The 21,930-nt window shown below is 41.6% G+C and overlaps 1 long non-coding RNA gene across 1 annotated transcript in view; it reads right to left on the reverse strand.

Annotated features, from left to right (window-relative positions):
* LOC147029383 (uncharacterized) overlaps positions 1–6,410 on the reverse strand; it is a 102,314-nt gene extending 95,904 nt beyond the window's left edge. The window contains exon 1 of the long non-coding RNA XR_015055709.1: positions 6,336–6,410. This is a non-coding gene — a long non-coding RNA (uncharacterized LOC147029383). The remainder of the gene's footprint in view (positions 1–6,335) is intronic.
* Positions 6,411–21,930: the final 15,520 nt, after the last annotated feature.

The following is a 21,930-nucleotide window of genomic DNA, read 5'->3' on the forward strand; positions in this document are numbered from 1 at the left end:
TATGTAACGCAGGGAAAGAGGAGAGAGGTGTGGGGTGCGACAATAATATAAGCAACTTACTAAAGCAGACACAGTGCAGACTTGACGCGAGATTAATAAGAGTAACAACAACAATGTTCTTCTGCAGGCTTACTTAACAGACAGGCGCCAGCACACTCAGACACACACAGAAAAAGAAACCCCAATGAGAAGGGACTTTTGCAGCCAGGGAGGGAGAGGAGTTGAGGTTATAGCTTTCGGTACCTGGGCGTTTCGGGGGAGGGATGCTCCGTGGTGTGGTACCCGACAATAGTCGCGTTGTTGTGGCCACAGTCGCACGTGTGGAGATAGTGTTCTGAAGGAGGAGCCTGAGTGGAGAAGGGCAGAATCCAGAGGGCGAGGGTGGAGCAGTCGGCGGAACCAGGCAGGAGGCGGTTCGTCGAGGCGAGACATGGGCGGAGTCGAGAAGCAGGAACACTCCGCGTGAAAACACCCACACCGAACACACTTTTTCTCACAGAGGACTTCTCCGTCTTTTATAGAGCCCGAGGCTCGGGGGAGGGGCCATGCCGAATCCGACTGGCTCCGATCCCTCACGTGGTCCTAACCTATTTCAGATTATAAATCAGCAACTTTACTTCTTATAGTTGAGTTTTATAACACAAAAGAAGAAAAGAAACTTGAATGTGCAAGTTTTCCAATATCTCGACGACATAACACACACTCTTACTAATCTAGTGAGATATTTGATGTTGTTTTTTGTGCAATCAAAATATGGAATCGGGGTACAGTTACTGACAATGCTACTGCATGTCATCTGATACATCGATGCATCAAAATCCCCCAAGACAAGAAGTGTATCTCGCCTGGGGCACTGAGCAACCACATATTGGAGCGTGGCACAGAATGCGTCCTTCACGGTGAGATCACTCACCCCAGTTGGAACACATACAGAGACCAGGGAAACGACACCCAAGGAGTGACAAATCCTTCGTCTCATGATACGCTCGTTGACCGGTGTTACCTCAATTATCATTGGAGTCAGTTTATTGGACACAGCTACAGGAACTCCTTGAGTATGGTAACCATCAGAGCAACCAGACCAACAGTAGGTGTAACCACCCACCATGATCTCGCTGCAATCCGGTTTCTGAACCTCAGAGAGAGCTGCAATACCGTTGTTCAAACGCTTGAGATCAGACGATAACGGAGACAGGTGATCATCCTCTCTTAGGGATAGGACATTCCAGGCACCCACCCAAATGGACCGCCTCAGGTTAACCCAAGGAGACCGCCATTTGGTGGACGACATCTCAGCACCACCACGACACACATTACTGCAATCTGACCTGGGAAGGTTACCCTGTGGTTTCCCTCCTATCATCAAATAATTGGGGTCCCGAAGGCTTTGCCCCAATCTCGTCATCCGGTGAGCTGCTGCCTTCAAGTCCTTCCACAGATTTCCAATGGGATTCAATTCTGGGTTTTGGTTGTATGCTTCCAGAATCTCAGAGTGCATTTGTGTCACAATAACGTATTGTCTTGATTTTGCTCACTTTCTCTGGAAGGGAGGCGGTCATGTACAGGATGGGGGGAAGGGCTTGGTCGTGCACCAGAGGGTGGATGTTGGTGTACATGAATGGGGTTGGGTGTTACCAGAGAGAGGGAGTGGGGGTGGTATGTTCCGGAGGGAAGTGGGGGGGGGTACAGAATTAGGGGAGAGGTTGGGTGTACCACGTGGCTGAGGGTAGGTATACCAGGGGTTAGGTATGTCTGAGGCTAGTAGAAGTGTGGTGTATTTGGGAAGGGAGTGGTGTGTACCAGAAGTGGTTATTCAGGCTGCTATTTGGCTCTCATGCTGTACATCAGATGGGGTTAACAAGGGTTAACATCAGATGAGTTCGCATAACAAGGGACACAGGGGAGTGCAGCTTGGTCTCTGAACATTTCATTGGTTGGAGGATTGTTTTGTGTCCGACTACGGCGGCCATCTTTGTGAAACGTGACGAAGCACGTCGAAATCGCTTTGTCCTCTTCCCTGGCGGCATGCAAAGCGGGTGATACGGAACCAGTCGCCTGGCAAGCAATAGCAAGCCGCTTGAGCCCAATGAGCTCCATCGTGTGTGGTGACACGATGCCGGTGATGAAAGCTGCGACACTGAAGTGATGTTTCACAGTGAAGTGACACGACACCTGTTCAGCAACATTTAAAACGACGTGTGGAACGTGTTTCCACAACCCTTCCGTACATCATTGGACCGGTGTAGGTGTTGCTGCACAAAACGGTGTTTTCACAGAGCATTCCGTGTGAGATTCGTTCAAAAACAACGAGATCCGCTTTTGCAGTGACTCGACTTGTGCTAACCAAGATGGCGGCCCGGCGGCGACACGTCACGCGGGTTGTGCTTCTTCGATGTCTTTTACAATTCAGTGAAAACGAATCGTGATTAGAAATAAACTGCTCAGATACTCCATTCTGCAGTGGTAAGTGTTGGCGCAAGTGTTGGCACCAGAACCTGGTGTTGGCGCAGTGGTAAGGGCAGTGGCTTGGGACCCAAGAGGTCCTGAGTTCAAGCCCCGTTGGGACACTGAATTAATATATGTATGTATATGTATATATATATATATATATATATATATATATATATATATATGTGTATATATATAATGTGTATATATATATATATATACATATATATATATATATATATATATATATATGTGTATATATATAATGTGTATATATATAATGTGTATATATATATATATGTGTATATATATAATGTGTGTATATATATATAATGTGTATATATATATATATATATATATATATATATATATATATATATATATATATATATATATATATATATATATATATATATATATATATATATATATATATATATATATATATATATATATATATATATATATATATATATATATATATATATATATATATATATGTATGTATATATATATATATATATTTATATATATATATATATATTTATATATATATATATATATTTATATATATATATATATATATATATATATACATGTACATGTATATATATATAAACCAAGTCGAAAACACCAGGGGGTTGACTCAGCCTGCCATCCTTCCGAGGTCGGCGAAATGAGCACCAGTTGTACTGGGCCCGGTGTATGCCCCGGTTAGAATAGGTGTACCATATCCCTGTGTGTCGTAAGAGGCGACCAGGGTTGCGTCAGGAAGGGCATCCGGCGTAAAAAAACCTATGCCAAATCATTATGCGGACAACAAAACGAATTTCCATACCGGATCGGTCGAGGCCCGGGTTACCAACGACCGCCACCGGGACCGGTGGTCAGCAGGGTACCAGTGGAAATTGTGCTACTGCTGGGCGAAGGAGGAGAAGGAGACGGGGAAGGCGAGTCCGGAGGCAGTGGGAGAGGGGGAAGGGTAGAAGTGTGGAGGTGAGAGTTGGAACTCTGAATGTTGGGACGATGACTGGCAAAGGGCGAGAGTTGGCTGATATGATGGAGAGAAGAAAGGTGGACATACTGTGTGTACAAGAGACCAAGTGGATGGGGAGTAAGGCGAGGAGCATTGGAGGTGGTTTCAAACTGTTCTACCATGGTGTGGATGGGAGGAGAAATGGTGTCGGGATAATCCTGAAGGAAGATCATGTCAAGAGGGTATTGGAGGTGAGGAGGGTGTCTGACCGAGTGATGAGTGTGAAGTTGGAAATTGAAGGGGTGATGATGAATGTCATCAGTGCATATGCCCCACATCTGGGGTGTGAGATGGAATATAAAGAAGATTTCTGGAGTGAGTTAGATGAAGTGGTGGAGAGTGTATCCAAGGATGAAAGAGTGGTGATTGGAGCAGATTTCAATGGACATGTTGGGGAAGGGAATAAAGAGGATGAGGAGGTGATGGGGAGGTACGGTCTCAACAAGAGAAATGTGGAAGGGCAAATGGTGGTAGAGTTTGCAAAAAAAAATGGAAATGGCAGTGGTAAACACAAATTTCAAGAAGAAGGAGGAACACAGGGTGACATACAAGAGTGGAGGAAAGTGCACACAGGTGGATTACATCTTAAGTAGGAGATGCAACCTGAAAGAGATTAGTGACTGTAAGGTTGTGGCAGGGGAGAGTGTAGCTCGACAGCATCGATTGGTGGTCTGTAGGATGACTTTAGAGGTGAGGTTGAGGAAGAGAGTGAGGGCTGAACCAAGGACCAGATGGTGGAAGCTGAAGGAGGAAGACTGTTGCGTGAAATTTAGGGAGGAGGTGAGACAGGCGTTGGATGGTGGTAAAGATGGGTGGGATGATTGGGCAACGACAGCAGAAGTTGTGAGGGAGATAGCTAGGAAGGTACTTGGTGTGACATCTGGACAGAGGAAGGAAGATAAGGAGACTTGGTGGTGGAATGAGGAAGTACAGGAAAGTATAAGGAAGAAGGGGTTGGCGAAAAAGAAGTGGGATAGTCAGAGAGATGAAGAAAGTCGGCAGGAGTACAAGGAGTGGCGTCGAAAAGCAAAAAGAGAGGTGGCTAAGGCCAAGGAAAAGGCATATGACGAGCTGTATGAGAAGTTGGATACAAAAGAAGGGGAAAAGGATTTATACCGATTGGCAAGACAGAGGGACCGAGCTGGGAAGGATGTGCTGCAGGTTAGGGTGATAAAGGACGCAAATGGGAATGTGCTGACGAGCGAGGAGAGTGTGTTGAGAAGGTGGATGGAGTACTTTGAGGAGCTGATGAATGAAGAAAATGAGAGAGAAGGTTGGAAGAGGTGGAGATAGTGAATCTGGAAGTGGGGTGGATCAGTAAGGATGAAGTGAGGACTGCTATGAAGAAGATGAAAAGTGGAAAGGCGGTTGGCCCAGATGGTATACCAGTGGAGGCATGGAAGTGTTTAGGAGAGATGGCAGTGGGGTTGTTAACCAGATTGTTTAATAAAGTCTTGGAAAGTGAGAGGATGCCGGAGGAGTGGAGATTAAGTGTGCTGGTTCCGATTTTCAAGAATAAGGGTGATGTGCAGAGCTGTGGAAATTACAGAGGGATAAAGTTGTTAAGCCACACCATGAAGTTGTGGGAAAGAGTAGTGGAAGCTCGGTTGAGAGGAGAGGTGACGATCTGTGAGCAGCAATATGGGTTTATGCCAGGAAAGAGCACCACTGATGCGATGTTTGCTTTGAGAATGTTGATGGAGAAGTATAGGGAAGGCCAGAAGGAGTTACATTGTGTGTTTGTGGATTTAGAGAAAGCTTATGATAGGGTGCCAAGAGAGGAGTTGTGGTATTGTATGAGGAAGTCGGGAGTGGTGGAGAAGTATGTGAGGATCGTGCAGGATATGTATGAGGACAGTGTGACAGCGGTGAGGTGTGCGGTAGGAATGACGGACCGGTTTAAGGTAAAAGTGGGATTGCACCAAGGATCGACTCTGAGCCCTTTCCTGTTTGCAATGGTGATGGACAGGTTGACGGACGAGATCAGACTGGAGTCTCCATGGACCATGATGTTCGCGGATGACATCATGATCTGTAGGGAGAGTAGGGAGCAGGCTGAATCGAGCCTTGAGAGGTGGAGGTACGCACTGGAGAGAAGGGGAATGTTAGTCAGTAGGAGTAAGACGGAGTACATGTGCGTAAATGAGAGGGAGGGTGGTGGTATGGTGCAGTTGCAAGGAGTTGAGGTGGGGAAGGTGGATTGGTTTAAATACTTGGGATCAACTGTCCAAAGTAACGGAGAGTGTGGGAGAGAAGTGAAAAAGAGAGTGCAGGCAGGATGGAGTGGGTGGAGAAGAGTTGCAGGAGTGATTTGTGACAGAAGGGTAGCTGCAAGAGTGAAGGGGAAAGTATACAAGACGGTAGTGAGACCAGCTATGTTGTATGGTTTGGAGGTGGTGGCGCTAACAAAAAGACAGGAAACGGAGCTGGAGGTGGCAGAGTTAAAGATGCTGCGATTCTCGTTGGGAGTGACGAGGATGGACAGGATAAGAAATGAGTATATTCGAGGGACAGCGCAGGTAGGACGGTTTGCAGACAAATTGAGAGAGGCGAGATTGAGATGGTTTGGACATGTGCACAGGAGGGAAGTGGAGTATATCGGGAGAAGGATGCTGAGGATGGAGCCGCCAGGTAGGAGAAGAGGAAGGACAAAGAAGAGGTTCATGGATGCGGTGAGGGCGGACATGTGGGTGGTTGGAGGGTCAATGGAAGATGTGGAGGATAGAGCGAAATGGAGACAGTTGGTCCGCTGTGGCGACCCCTAACGGGAGCAAGCCGAAAGAGGAAGAAGATACTCCATTCTGCAGTTGTACATTTATATTCCCCTCAATCCAAATCACATCGACCGTACCTCGGTAACTGTTGCTTGGTAACCGTTGCGCGTGCTTGATGGGCCTCAGGCTTCTGACGTTGAAGTTCGTTGTTGGAAGGAAACTGGTGTTTAATTAATTTTAATTTTATTTTTACCTTCCCGGATGTTCCATGGATTATTTAATCGAAAGGATAATTCCCGAAGGATTAATAAGATAATTTAAATACTCTCCAGAAATAACATTTAATGGCGGTGAGTAGTGACGTCACCACAACCAACGATTTAAAATGATTTAATTATGGAGAAGTAATTAGTTAAAAAATGTGGGAATCTCATCGTGGAGAGTGTGTAAGCTTATGTGTTGCGACTGGACAATCATCCGCAAGGCCGAGACCCACGGTTCCTCATGTACACAGCCATATGCAACGGCGGGGATTGAACCCCACACGGACCACATCCGCTTCTCCAGAATCTGACCGTGCAATTGCCCGCTCAGACCACTCGGCCACCGATAACCACAGGTTTAAACTGAGTGTTTTATCCCCCTTAACCCTCAGGAAACGGGGATTCCATTCACATACCCTCGTCACGTCATGTAACCACATTTTAAACCCTTTTAACCCCCAGGGGACGTGGATTTCACACTCAAACACCACTCATCACGTCATGTAACCACATTTTTAACACTTTTAACCCCCAGGGGACGTGGATTTCACACTCAAACACCACTCATCACGTCATATAACCACATTTTGAACACTTTTAACCCCCAGGGGATGTGGATTTCACTCAAACACCACTCAACATGTCATAAAACCACATTTTAAACCATTTTAACCCCCAGGGGACATATTTCACACTCGTACACCAATCATCGTGTCATATAACCACATTTTAAACCATTTCAGCCCCCAGGGGACATATTTCACACTCGTACACCACTCATCATGTCATAAAACCACATTTTAAACCATTTTAACCCCCAGAGGATGTGGATTTCACACTCGTACACCAATCATCATGTCATAAAACCACATTTTAAACCATTTTAACCCCCAGGGGACATATTTCACACTCGTACACCAATCATCGTGTCATATAACCACATTTTAAACCATTTTAGCCCCCAGGGGACATATTTCACACTCGTACACCACTCATCATGTCATAAAACCACATTTTAAACCATTTTAACCCCCAGGGGAAGTGGATTTCACACTCGTACACCAATCATCATGTCATATAACCACATTTTAAACCATTTTAACCCCCAGGGGACATATTTCACACTCGTACACCAATCATCATGTCATATAACCACATTTTAAACCATTTTAACTCCCAGGGGATGTGGATTTCACACTCGCACACCACTCATCACATCATGTAACCACATTGTGAACACTTTTAACCCCCAGGGGACGTGGATTTCACTCAAACACCACTCAACATGTCATAAAACCACATTTTAAACCATTTTAACCCCCAGGGCACGTGGATTTCACACTCGTACACCAATCATCATGTCATATAACCACATTTTAAACCATTTTAGCCCCCAGGGGACATATTTCACACTCGTACACCACTCAACATGTCATATAACTACATTTTGAACCATTTTAGCCCCCAGGGGACATATTTCACACTCGTACACCACTCATCATGTCATAAAACCACATTTTAAACCATTTTAACCCCCAGGGGAGGTGGATTTCACACTCGTACACCAATCATCATGTCATATAACCACATTTTAAACCATTTTAGCTCCCAGGGGATGTGGATTTCACACTCGCACACCACTCATCACATCATGTAACCACATTGTGAACACTTTTAACCCCCAGGGGACGTGGATTTCACTCAAACACCACTCAACATGTCATAAACCACATTTTAAACCATTTTAACCTCCAGGGCACGTGGATTTCACACTCGTACACCACTCAACATGTCATATAACCACATTTTAAACCATTTTAGCCCCCAGGGGACATATTTCACACTCGTACACCACTCAACATGTCATATAACCACATTTTGAACCATTTTAGCCCCCAGGGGACATATTTCACACTCGTACACCACTCAACATGTCATATAACCACATTTTAAACCATTTTAGCCCCCAGGGGACATATTTCACACTCGTACACCACTCATGTCATAAAACCACATTTTAAACCATTTTAACCCCAGGGGACGTGGATTTCACATTCGTACACCACTCATCATGTCATATAACCACATTTTAAACCATTTTAGCCCCCAGGGGACATATTTCACACTCGTACACCACTCAACATGTCATATAACCACATTTTAAACCATTTTAGCCCTCAGGGGACATATTTCACACTCGTACACCACTCATCATGTCATATAACCACATTTTAAACCATTTTAACCCCCAGGGGACGTGGATTTCACACTCGCACACCACTCATCACATCATGTGACCACATTGTTTACACTTTTAACCCCCAGGGGACGTGGATTTCACTCAAACACCACTCAACATGTCATAAAACCACATTTTAAACCATTTTTACCCCCAGGGGACGTGGATTTCACTCGCACACCAATCATCATGTCATATAACCACATTTTAAACACCAAGGAACGTGGATTTCACTCAAACACCACTCAATATGTCATATAACCACATTTTCACCATTTTATCCACGAGGGGATGTGGATTTCATTCGTACACCACTCTTCGCATCATTTTACCACATTTTAAACCATTTTAACCCCCAGGGGACATATTTCACACTCGTACACCACTCATCATGTCATATAACCACATTTTAAACCATTTAACCCCCAGGGGACATACTTCACACTCGTACACCAATCATTATGTCATATAATCACATTTTAAACCATTTTAACCCCCAGGGGACGTGGATTTCACTCGCACACCAATCATCATGTCATATAACCACATTTTAAACACCAAGGAACGTGGATTTCACTCAAACACCACTCAATATGTCATATAACCACATTTTTCACCATTTTATCCACGAGGGGATGTGGATTTCATTCGTACACCACTCTTCACATCATTTTACCACATTTTAAACCCTTTTAACCCCCAGGGGATGTGCATTTCATTCGTACACCACTCTTTGCATCATTTAACCACATTTTAAACCCTTTTAACCCCCCAGGGGATGTGGATTTCACTCGTACACCACTTACCATGTCATTTAACCACACTTTAAACCATTTTAACCCCCAGGGGACATATTTCACACTCGTACACCACTCATCATGTCATATAACCACATTTTAAACCATTTTAACCCCCAGGGGACATATTTCACACTCGTACACCAATCAGGTCAGGTCAGGTATGGGAGCATCTGCCAGAATAGCACGTCGCTGCGTCCACTTTCCGCCGGTACTCCAGGGGCCTCCGTCTGGCCATCCCCCAGGCAGATGCCAGGCCCATCCCCATCTCCTTGAGATGATGGTCAACCTGTTGCAACCATGAGGCACGTGGTCGACCCACTGGCCTCCTCCACTCATGAGACTCCCTCGCTGAGAGAATCTGGTGAGCAGGATCAGAGTCAGGAAAACGAGCCACATGTCCATACAGCCGCAACTGACGCTCACGGACTATGCAGGTAACAAATCTCATCCGAGTCTCTCTCAGCAACCGCTCGTTGGACACAAAATCCGACCAGCGATAGCCAATGATTCTCCGAAGAGACCTGGTACCAAAGGAATTAAGTCTCCGTCTCAGATCCTTGGTCAGAGTCCAAGTCTCGCACCCATAGAGCAAGACTGGAAGTACCAAGGACCTGAAGACTCGGACTTTCGTCCTCCCGCACAGGTACCGGCAGCGCCACACCCCATGATCCAGTGAATCCATGACTCCCCAGGCCCGACCCAGACGTCTATTGACCTCTGACTCGCAGCCAGCAGAGACATGAATATCACTGCCAAGGTAAGTGAATCTCTCCACGACCTCAACATCCTCACCACAAACAGACACAGACAGGACAGCAGCATCCAAGATGTCACCGAAAGCCTGGATCTTAGTTTTGACCCAAGAAACCCGTAATCCCAACGGCTCCGACTCCTCATTCAGCACTTCGAGGGCCCCCAAGAGGATGTCTAAAGTCTCCGCAAAGATGACTGCATCATCTGCAAAGTCAAGGTCCGAGATCTTGACATTCCCAAATGACGCACCGCAACTTGATCTCTCCGACATCCTCCCTAGAATCCAGTCCATACAAGTGCTGAAAAGTGTGGGGGCAAGTACACATCCCTGACGAACTCCAGTAACAACTGGAAATAAGTCAGAGATGGTACCACCACACTTCACAGCACTCTCAGTACCAGAGTAGAGTTCAGACATCAGATCGATCAGTTTTGGTGGCACCCCACGAAGACCAAGAATCCTCCAGAGGACATCCCGATTCACTGAATCGAACGCTTTACAGAGATCAACATAGGCTGCAAGCAGCCCCTGCCGAAACTCTCGTCTGCGTTCGGTGAGGACACGAAGTGCAAGGATACGGTCAATCGTTGACCTCTTTGGTGTAAAGCCTGACTGCTCTGGACGCTGGTGCTCAAGCAGATGGTGGCGAACCCTATCGAGAATTATCCGAGCAAAGACCTTGCCCGGCACTGAGAGCAGCGTCACCCCTCGGTAGTTGTTGCAGTCTTGGCGATCACCCTTCCCTTTCCAGAGAGGGACAACAAGGCCCCTCTTCCAGTCAGTTGGGATGATGCCTGTGTTCCAGGCAGAGCACAAAACTGCATGCAACGACACGAGTGCAGCATTTCCACCAGCCTTGAGAAGTTCGGCATGGATGCCACAGATCCCTGGAGCTTTGCCCCGTTTCAACTGGTTCACCGCAGCCCGTGTTTCCACAAGCGTAGGTGGACCACAGTTGATTCGAGGGTCAGCAACAGGGATTGTAACACCCTTGACGTCCAACTCGACTGTTGGGGGATCAGCCTGGTACAACCGCTCAAAGTAACCGGCCCAGCGGGCCTTCACTTCAGACTCCTCTGTCAAGAGCCTACCACTCTCTGCTCGAACTGTAGTGCTCCGAGGGATGGGCTTGGATGAACGTAATGCGCGAATTCCCCTGTAAGCGGGACGAGAATCACCTGTCCACAGGTGATGCTCTACCCCCTCACAGATTCCTCGCACATAGGCCTCCTTGTCCACCCTCAGTGCACGTACAGTTTTACGCCTCAGCTCCCTGAGCAGCTCAGCTCTGCCATTCAGCCTGGCCCTGCGACTCTGGTCAATGGTATCCAGTGTCCCTTGAGAGACAAAATTCTTCTTTGCCCTGCGGTGAGCTCCAAGGCATCCACCGGCAACATCAAGGACGGTGGTCTTGAAGGCGCTCCACAACTCTTCAGGACCCCCCAAAGCACCCAGACCCCCCAAGTGTCCACTCAGCCTGTTCGCAAACTCCTCAGCGACTCTCTCATCCCTGAGCTTGGCAACATCCAGCCGAGGCTGGGATGGTACCATTCTCCAGGATTTAAGGTGCAGCTTTAGAGTAGCTACAACAAGCCTGTGGTCAGTATTGAGGAACTGAGCACTCCGGTAGACCCTGCAGTTCTGGATCATCCTCCAACGACCGTCAATGAGGACATGGTCAATCTCCTTTGCCACACCGCCAGCGTTGGAATACCAAGTCCAGCGATGAGCTTGTGGGCGCTGAAACCATGAACCAGCCACCCTAAGTCCATGACTTCTTGCAAAGTCAAGGAACTTAGTGCTATTCTGGTTCATAGTTCCTGACCCATGGGGACCAACACACACCTCATAACCGTCCCTATCAGTTCCAGTCGATGCATTGAAATCCCCCAAGACTAGAAGTGTATCTCGTCTGGGGCACTGATCAACCACAGACTCGAGTGTGGCGTAGAATGCATCCTTCACGGTGAGATCACTCGCCTCAGTCGGAGCATAAACAGAGACCAGGGAAATGACACCTAAGGAGTGACGAATCCTTAATCTCATAATACGCTCGTTGACCGGTGTTACCTCAATTATCATTGGGGTCAGCTTATTGGACACAGCTACAGCAACTCCTTGGGTATGGTAACCATCAGAGCGACCAGACCAATAGTAGGTGTAACCACCCACCATTATCTCGCCGCAATCCGGTCTCCGAACCTCAGAGAGAGCTGCAATCCCGATGTCCAAACGCTTGAGCTCAGATGATAACAGAGACAGGTGATCATCCTCTCTTAGGGATAGGACATTCCAGGCACCCACCCGAAGGGACCGCCTCAGGTTAACCCAAGGAGACCGCCGTCTGGTGGACGACACCTCAGCACCACTCCAACACACTCTCCCGCAATCTGACCCAGGGATGTTACCCCGTGGTTTCCCTCCTATCAAAGATTGGGGGTCCCGAAGACTTTGCCCCAATCCCGTCATCCGGTGAGCTGCCCTGCGAAGGGAAGCTGCACAGGAGGTACTCCCACGGAGTGGGTTTTCAGATTTTTTTGCGTTTTTGCGTTTTGCCCAATGAAGGGTTTTACGGTGGCTGGAGTGCAAATCCTGCCACTAACCTCCTAATAAGAAGTGACCCAACTGCAGGAGGACGTCCGCAGACACAGTTGGGCACTAGATATGGATGGCCGTTGGCTCACAAGGAGCTCCTCCGCCCTTTGATTATGTCATATAACCACATTTTAAACCATTTTAACCCCCAGGGGACGTGGATTTCACTCGCACACCAATCATCATGTCATATAACCACATTTTAAACACCAAGGAACGTGGATTTCACTCAAACACCACTCAATATGTCATATAACCACATTTTTCATCATTTTATCCACGAGGGGATGTGGATTTCATTCGTACACCACTCTTCGCATCATTTTACCACATTTTAAACCCTTTTAACCCCCAGGGGATGTGGATTTCACTTGTACACCACTTCCCATGTCATTTAACCACATTTTAAACCCTTTTAACCCCCAGGGGATGTGGACTTCACACTCGCACACCACTCATCACATCGTATAACCACATATTTAACCATTTTAACCCCCATGGGATGTGGATAATTTCAAAAGCTGAAGTCCGTTTAATTAAAGTTTATTCAAAAGTAATAAACTGCAGCAACAAAGACAGGTAATAGTAATATATCCTCCAATCTAAACCAAAACCTGGTGAGATGATGCTCAGGAAGGCGATTGGTTGGGGTTTAACCTTCCTCTGTTAAACATCACAGTGGGTACCCGAGGGCCAAGCCCCGGATTATGGGGAGTATTGTGCAAGGCTTGGTTAGTTCACTGTCATGTTCTGTGAAGCTTCCGCCACGCGCATGCGCAGTGTGCACCTCCCTGGGTAATAAACGTGGACCTTCGACTTTTGTGGTGTCTGGCCTTTCACCCCACAATCCTTCAGAGACGCTACAATTGGCGACGAGTTTAGTCCTTTGCCAAGTCGGCATTGCTCACTATGGCGTCCGTGGGGATCCTGGTGGAGTACCAGCCGGATGAGGACTGGGAAGACTTTGCTGATCGATTGGGACAATACTTCATCGGTAACAAGATGGCGGCGTCAGAAGATGCTGATCATCGCCAGGCCGTTCTGCTCACGGTGTGTGGCAAAACAACATATGCCCTGATGAAGGATCTGGTTACTCCCGATAAACCGAAGGACAAAACTTTCGATGAACTGATCGAGATTGTGGCCAGACACTACAAGCCAAAACCCAGGAAAATCGTGTCCCAGTACAGGTTCTACACTCATGGGAGGAAGGAAGGTCAGTCGGTGTCCGAGTTTGTTGCTGACCTTCGCAAATTGGCTGAACATTGTGAATTCGGTGTCACGTTGGATGAAATGTTGAGAGATGTTTTCGTTATTGGCATCAATAAGGAGACGATCCTCCGGAAATTGTTGGTTGTTCCTGATCTCGATTTGACTAAAGCTGTGTCAATCGCATCTTCCTGCATGATTACGGATGAGGGGCTGCGTGTTATCAGCGGCGGAGAGCGAGACTCCCAGCCGAGTTCATGCAATGATGTGAGCAAACTGAGCTCATCATCATCAGCTGTGAAGCCCAGCTATCCTCAATTTCACAGATCTGCTCAACACATCACCTCGTTCCATAATGTGCCAAAGCAGAGCAGTGGATCGTCGGGTTCTCCACAGGTAAACCGTGTTGGCGTTGTGGGGACAGAAACTTACCCCACCTGTCATTTCAAACACGGCTCCTGTAATGACTGTGGAAAACTTGGCCATCTATGCAAAATGTGTCGCCAGACATCCCAAAATGGTACGAATCACTGCGCGATTGGTTTGGCCACGCCAGTTAACGGTGGTGAAGCAATACCTCCTGCTTCAAAGGAGCATGATTTGCTCAGGATGTCAGATAAAAGCAAACCCATTGTGGTGGCTGTCAGGGTGAATGACATTTCCATGGAGATGAAGCTGGACACCGGGGCCAGCCAGTCAATCATGAGTTCCAAAACTTTCAATAGGTTGTTTTGCCAGGAGACAGCGAGGCCGGTACTCAGACCGGTGAACACCAAGTTGCGAACTTCCATCAATGAACTGATACCTGTGATTGGAAGTGCGGAGGTGAAGGTCACCAACAATGATGTGTCACGGAAACTACCCAGGGAATGTGTTTTCATGTGTTTTTTCATGTGTCACCTCCAATGTGTTTTCATTCAGGGAAATGGACCAACATTGGGTGGAATTGGCTTGAATTCATCAAACTTGATTGGCCTGTGATCAAATTGATGGCTTGTGATGTTAATAACAATGCAATTCTTGAAAAATACCCCTCATTGTTTGAAGGTGGTGTCGGCACCTTTAAAGGTGTTCAAGCCAAAATCTTTGTGGATGAGAGTGCTAAGCCAATCTTTTGTAAAGCGAGGTCTGTACCTCACATGATGCGTCCAAAGATGGAGGCAGAGCTCGACTGCCTGTAGATGGAAGGTGTTATCAGTCCTGTTGAGTTCGGTGATTGGGCATGTCCAATTGTTCCTGTATTAAAGTCAGATGGTAGTGTTCGGATTTGTGGTGATTACAAAACAACAATCAACAGGTATTCCAAGCAGGACCATTATCCTCTGCCCAAGGCAGATGATTTGTTCGCTACGCTTTCTGGTGGAAAGTAGTTCAGCCGCCTGGATTTGGAATCTGCTTATACTCAGATGTTGCTTGATGAGGACTCCAAGAAGTATACATGTTGTAACACTCACAAGGCGTTGTTTGTTTATAACCGCTGTCCTATCGGAATTAAATCAGCCGCTGCTATATTTCAACGCAAGTAGGGTAAGAATACTGATTCTGGCTCACTTTTCCCCATGTAAATGAATGGGGGATTTTCAGCGATTCATATTTTTTTCCCTAAAAATAAATCCCCTTTTTATCCCAAGGTATATTTATTTGTCTCCCCTTTTAACTTGGAGGTTGAACCTCATTGAATTGAACACCTGGGGGTTGAACAGCTCACTCATTGAACCTATAAAGATTTGTTCATTCTCAAATTCCTTCAATAGTTTAATTTTCTTTGCACAATAATCCCCATCTAAAATATTGACAAACAAAACATTTGAATCTTTATATTTTTGAAGATACCCCTTTTGTGCCATTACGAAATGATAAACTTCTCTTAATGCTCTCATCTGGCCACCTCCTGAGCCACATATCATTTTGAGATTATAGTAAATTGTTTTTTCATTGTTCAATTGATAACCATCAAAGTTTTCAGTCCATTCAAGGATATTCATTTTTTTCTTTACATCCTCTAACTTACTAGTTTTTAAATTAATTCGCTTATTTGTTTTATTTACCTTTGTTTTAGTTATTTTTTCAATAAGACTTATTTGATATTTTTCACATTCATTATGTTTTCCATTTATATACCAAGACTGAGATTTTCTCCACTCTTTAGTTTGATTAATACTTGGTTTAACCATTTATATATTGTGAAAAAAGGCAGCGGTAGCCCTTAAAAAACCCTAACCCATCTTCCCATCGTTAAAACATAATCTATTTTATACACTCTATCATACAATATCCATATGGAACACAATCTATTCCATTATCTAAAATAAATCTCTTATCATCAAAGGCTCCTAATGCCTTTTTATTTACTTCTTCACTATATATGTTATGTTTATAACTTCTTATTGTATTCATTTTCCTATATTCTGCTTTCTTATTCATCAAACAATTATAATAATTTCTAAAAGTTATTGATTTCTTTATTACATATTTCTTTATTCCCTTTAACCTCTTATCAATCTGTTCACCATACTTATAAGCATATGCCTTTGCTCTCAATCCAATAAACTCACTCATTACTTTTCCACCCAACTCATCCTTAAACTTACCAATAACCTTTTCATTCTTTTTGGAAAATAACTCACTCTTCTTGCTGAAATTACTTGTATCATATACGCCAATATTTTTCTTCATATCTTCATAAACATCATCAGTTTTTATATCTAGGATAAAACTATCAGTATCCATATACAACAATGAAACATTTTCACCATACTCTTTCTTTAAGTCATTATACAAATAATCATACATCAATATCTTTGATAAATCAAGAACTGCTGTTCCAATATAAATTGGTTTATCCATTACAATACTTTCCATTTTCATATGAATTGCAGAAAAGTTCTCTGAAAAAACCTCTTCTCTCTCAAAACTTGGTTTATTTATCAATCTCGAAGCTTCTTTCCAAGATGTTGCGAATCTAATGTTTTGCCTGTTTCTAACATTTTCCATAGTCTTTCCAAATACAGCATTATTCATTAATTTATAAAAGTCCCCTTCAAATTTTACTTTTGTATTTGCTCTCATATCTGTATTGAATTGAATATACTTTTTCACCCAAGGACTTTGTTTAAATTTTAAAACTCTATGAATTTTAGCTACTCTCAATCCTTCTCTCAAAAACTGTTTTAAGCTTCTCTGATGCAAAACATATCCCTCTTTATCATAGAATGTTGTTAATAACTTTTCTGTTGATTTACCTTTAATATTAAAACTTTTATGATAATCACTTAACCATTCTTTCTTTGGAGTTTCTTTCTCACATGCAAAAGGAAGATCTTTATGCTTATTATGAAGATCACTCGGGTACCTCAAATCAACTTCAAAATAATAACCTTCTTCTTCGTCATTCAATTCCTCTTGAGAAGAAATAACAATATTCATCAAAGCCTTTTCATAATCCTTTTCTTCCACCCACTCTAATTTACCAGAGATTGAGACATTGCCCATCCATACAAATTATTAGCATCAAAATACATCAAATAATTACTATCTTTTTCACTATCATAATTTGGAAGATATTTATTATTTGCTTTAGCATATCTTTTTGAACATACTTGTGATATTCCACCTCTCTTGGACTTCTCAATCATCAAAAGCATATCCACATCACTGATTAAATCTATATCTTGTTTTGTCATTTTCAACATTGCACTCCAAGCTAAACCAGGAGCTGTGAAATAGTGGGCAGGATCTAATCCATAACAATTTTTATTATGACAGAGTGATCTAAAAGCTTCAAACACATCAGCTAACAATAAAACATCTGTTTTTAGATATAAATCATGATATTCTCCAAGGTTCTTTATCTTAAATAATTTCCATATTTCTTGTGCGTGTTTATATTCCTTATCACTTATCTCTTCTTCATAAAGGTTATTATAGAAACTTTCTTTTGATGGAAGTTGTGTTTCTTTAAATCTCATAAATGAATCCATATAATCATAAGGATAAATTCCCTTACTTGTAAGAATTTTCTCTTTACTTTGAATTTCATTCCTTGTTTGAATTTCCTCTCTCGTAAGAATTCCTTCTTTAATCAGAATTTCATCTTTAATCAGAATTTCCTCTTTAGTTCGAATTTTCTTTATAATTAGAATTTCATCTTCAGTTAGAATTTCTTCATTAATTAGAGTTTCCTCTTTACTTTAAATTCTCTCTTTAATCTGAATTTCCTCTTTAGTGAGAATTTCCTCTTTTGGAAAGAATGAATTAAGATTTGGAAAAGAGTCCGTGGAGCTTAGATTTGATGCGAGGTAGGCTAGTGGTGTTCCCATAAACTTGTAAGAATCAAGAAACCGAATACGAGTTATAGGTTTTGTGAATATCATTTTTGTAAATGAAATATACTTTTGACTTGTGTTTGTTATGGCAGAAATATTCCCTGGTGTTTTTGAAAGTTCATTTATAAATAGATGTGTATCATAGTTGGCGCTGTTGTGAAGAAAGACTGGAATAAAAGAAGGTAATTTATAATTAAGATTACAACAGGAATGAGCGGGACCTCTATATTTACCAGTAAGATGACAATGGTCTCTAACTTTAGACTCCTTAATTTCCCCCTCACAAATATGACAGATATTGTTCATTCTAAATTCTAATTTTTCTTCTTTGGTTAATTTCATCGGTTCATTTGTTTCTTTCATTAATTTAGTGAGTCTTATACAATCCTTTTCTAATCGTTTTACAAACTCTTGTGAAGCATTTTTTCCACGATAATGTTCAAGTTTGTTAAACTTTTCTCCAACAGATGATTTGATATAATAACAGAAACCACAAGGAATATGTTTTTGATATTTATTTGTATACGGTTCTTTTGGATTAGGAGAAGCAGTATTTATCTTTTTAAGGATACATTCAAAATCAGCGTATATCACAAATGGGTGCATGATAGATTTATTATAATCTTCAAAATAAATCTTTTCACCAGGTTTAGGCATTGTAATTACAGCTGATTTATGATTACTACAATATTTTGAATGTTGTTCTAATCGTTCTTTTGTATGAAATGAATTAAGACATCGCTTACAAGGATATATTTTGTTTGCTGTTCTGAATACCTGAGAAGAGATTAATCTTGATAAATTATTGATGTATGTGTAATGTGAATTCTTTCCAACACTAAAATATAAAAGGTCAATGTGTGTTTCTTCATTTTTATAGTTGTTTGAAATTTTTAATATTTGAACTTTGTTTGTATCCGTTAATCCATATACATTAATAGAAAGATTATTCTTTTTCTCAAATTTAGGAATATCTGTTAGTGGCATTGGGAATTTAAAATCTTTAATGTCCAAGGTATTCTCATATTTCATATATTGTTTTACTCTTTCTGAATTACATTTTGGTGGATGAAAGTGAGCAAGAACAGACCAGAGAAAACATTTATTATCATTGTTCTTAATATTAACAACTGCCTTCTTTCGTTTTATTTCTTTTGGTAATTCAATATAAGAAGAAGCTTTAAGAGGGTTTGATTTTAGAATGTGTATATCTAAAAGGATGATTTTTTTAATATTGAATCCACTTCCTACCACTGTATTATCAACATCCTCCTCTTGTCTTGATAGTTCTTCATAAACCCCACTATTCAAAAAATCTTGAAATGATGTTATAAAATGAAGACCTGTTCTCATATAAGGAGTATGTTCTTCATCTTGTCTTTTCATATTCATTTTCACTCCCATATAAAACTTTAAAGTTTTCATTTCTTTTAATGTCTTTTTAATAAATTTTTCAACATCGGGTTTCACTATTTCAATTGATTCAGCTATTGATGATGGACCGGGTTCTCCAAATTGAAAAATCCTTATTTTTATATGCCCTTTAAATGCCCCATCAGTGTTTTTAATATAATAGTCTCCCTTTACTTTAAACTCATTTTTCTTGTGTTTTTGTGATTGAAGATGTTGATTATAACTACTCTTCAAAACATCCTTTGAACAGATATCACAATGTTTTCTTTCCAACTCAAGAGGAGATATTTGATGAAATAGATTAAATGTGTGTTTGTTGGTTCGGAGGTGTTTTCTATAATGTTTATATTCGTGATTACAAACATCGCAGTACGTTGTATTCACCATATTTATAGAATAAAACTTTGCTTAAACTAAAATTTTCTTGATGAAAATTTCGTTTAATTTATAGGTGAATCTGTGCTTAAAAACATTTTATCCTCCAACTTTTTCACTTAATAAATACAATGTTTCAAGACACAAAAGACAAGTTTCAATCAATCTCTTCATCTGTTAAAGATACTGAGAAATATGTCAAGGATGTAAAATTGAACAAAGATAAATATAACAACTATTGGATAAAAACTATTATGGTAAATAATATGAGTTCTTCAATTTCCTTCAGTGGAAGGGCTTTTAGTATACCTGGTAGAACATCAATTAAAGTATCTCTAACAAAAGTTTCTCCTCTCCTTCTAGTAATATATTCAAAACTAGAAAAAGCAATGAAACAAGAAAAAGTATCAAAGAACAAAAACCTTATGGATGAAGCTTGAGAAAGAAAAGATAAGACCATCTGTAATATGCAAGGAGAAATTTGTATTTTTTTCAACAACCCTAAAGATGTAAATCCTGATGAAATAAAGGATGTTAATATATCAGGTGAAATGACATTTCGTTCAATGGTAGTTAACGATAATTTTAAAATTACCTTTAATATAAAAAATGTTGTCGTTGAATCTGATAATGAAAAAAAGTATATCGATATCGATGGTAATATACAACTGAAAGTATAGATGAATTTCAGTTTAAGTAAAGTTTTACTTTATAAATATGCTAGACTTTCCTGATTCTCCATATGACAAATTTGAGAATTGTCCTGCGTGTGAAAGACGGGGATTAAACACAGAGTCAAAAGCCTATAAACAATGTATATTCTGTGATTATCTTCTAATTAATGATAATAAAAAATATAAAAAGGAAAATAATTCTTTTATATTTACACCAAAAATGAATTACTTTACAAGATTGATTAGAGAAATGAATGTAAAGTATGAGGATGATAACACACCTTTCCTTACAAGGGAAGAAACTGAACGTATAAGAGAAATGTTCAAAGGATTGTTGTTGTATATTATTCATGGATGTAATTTTCAGGGAAATATCAACACAAGATATTGTATAAATAAAATAATGGATTATCTTGAAATTAAACCTGAACTTAGGATAAAATATAGAGTTTCTAAAAAAGCCAATAATAAATTAAATAACCTGTTTTTCAAATATATAAATGAATGATTTTTTACCTATTTGGGAAAATAAGATAAAATTTAACAACCATAAAAATCTCCCAAATTCATTAAGATGTCTCATAGTTGGTTCAAGTGGATGTGGAAAAACCTGCTTACTTTTAAAAATGCTCCTCACTCCCAACTTTTTAGATTATGATAATTTAATAATTTTCACAAAGTCGAGTTTTCAACCAGAGTATCAACAACTCTCACAAGGTTTTAATGCTGGTCTTCAAAAAGAAGATATAATAGGTTTATTTAAACGTCAAAAAAACCTAAATGATTATAACATTGAAGATATAATCCAACTATTTTGTGATACACAGAGATGTAAAAAGAAATCAAATCTTATAACTTGTATTCTTAGTGATAATACGGATGATATACCGTCTCCCCAAGATTTGGATAAATCAAAAAAGAACCTCGTTATCTTTGATGATTGTGTTAATGAGAGAAACCAAACGGTAATGGACAGCTACTACACAAGAGGGAGACATTCTTCTTGTAATTGTATTTATCTTAGTCAATCGTACTTTCAACTTCCTCGTCGTTCCATCAGAAACAATGCTAATACTTTTATTTTA

Source organism: Eptatretus burgeri, chromosome 3 (genome assembly GCF_056783735.1).
Source record: "Eptatretus burgeri isolate ZD-2024b chromosome 3, Ebu_testis_v1, whole genome shotgun sequence".
Lineage (NCBI taxonomy): Eukaryota > Metazoa > Chordata > Myxini > Myxiniformes > Myxinidae > Eptatretus > Eptatretus burgeri.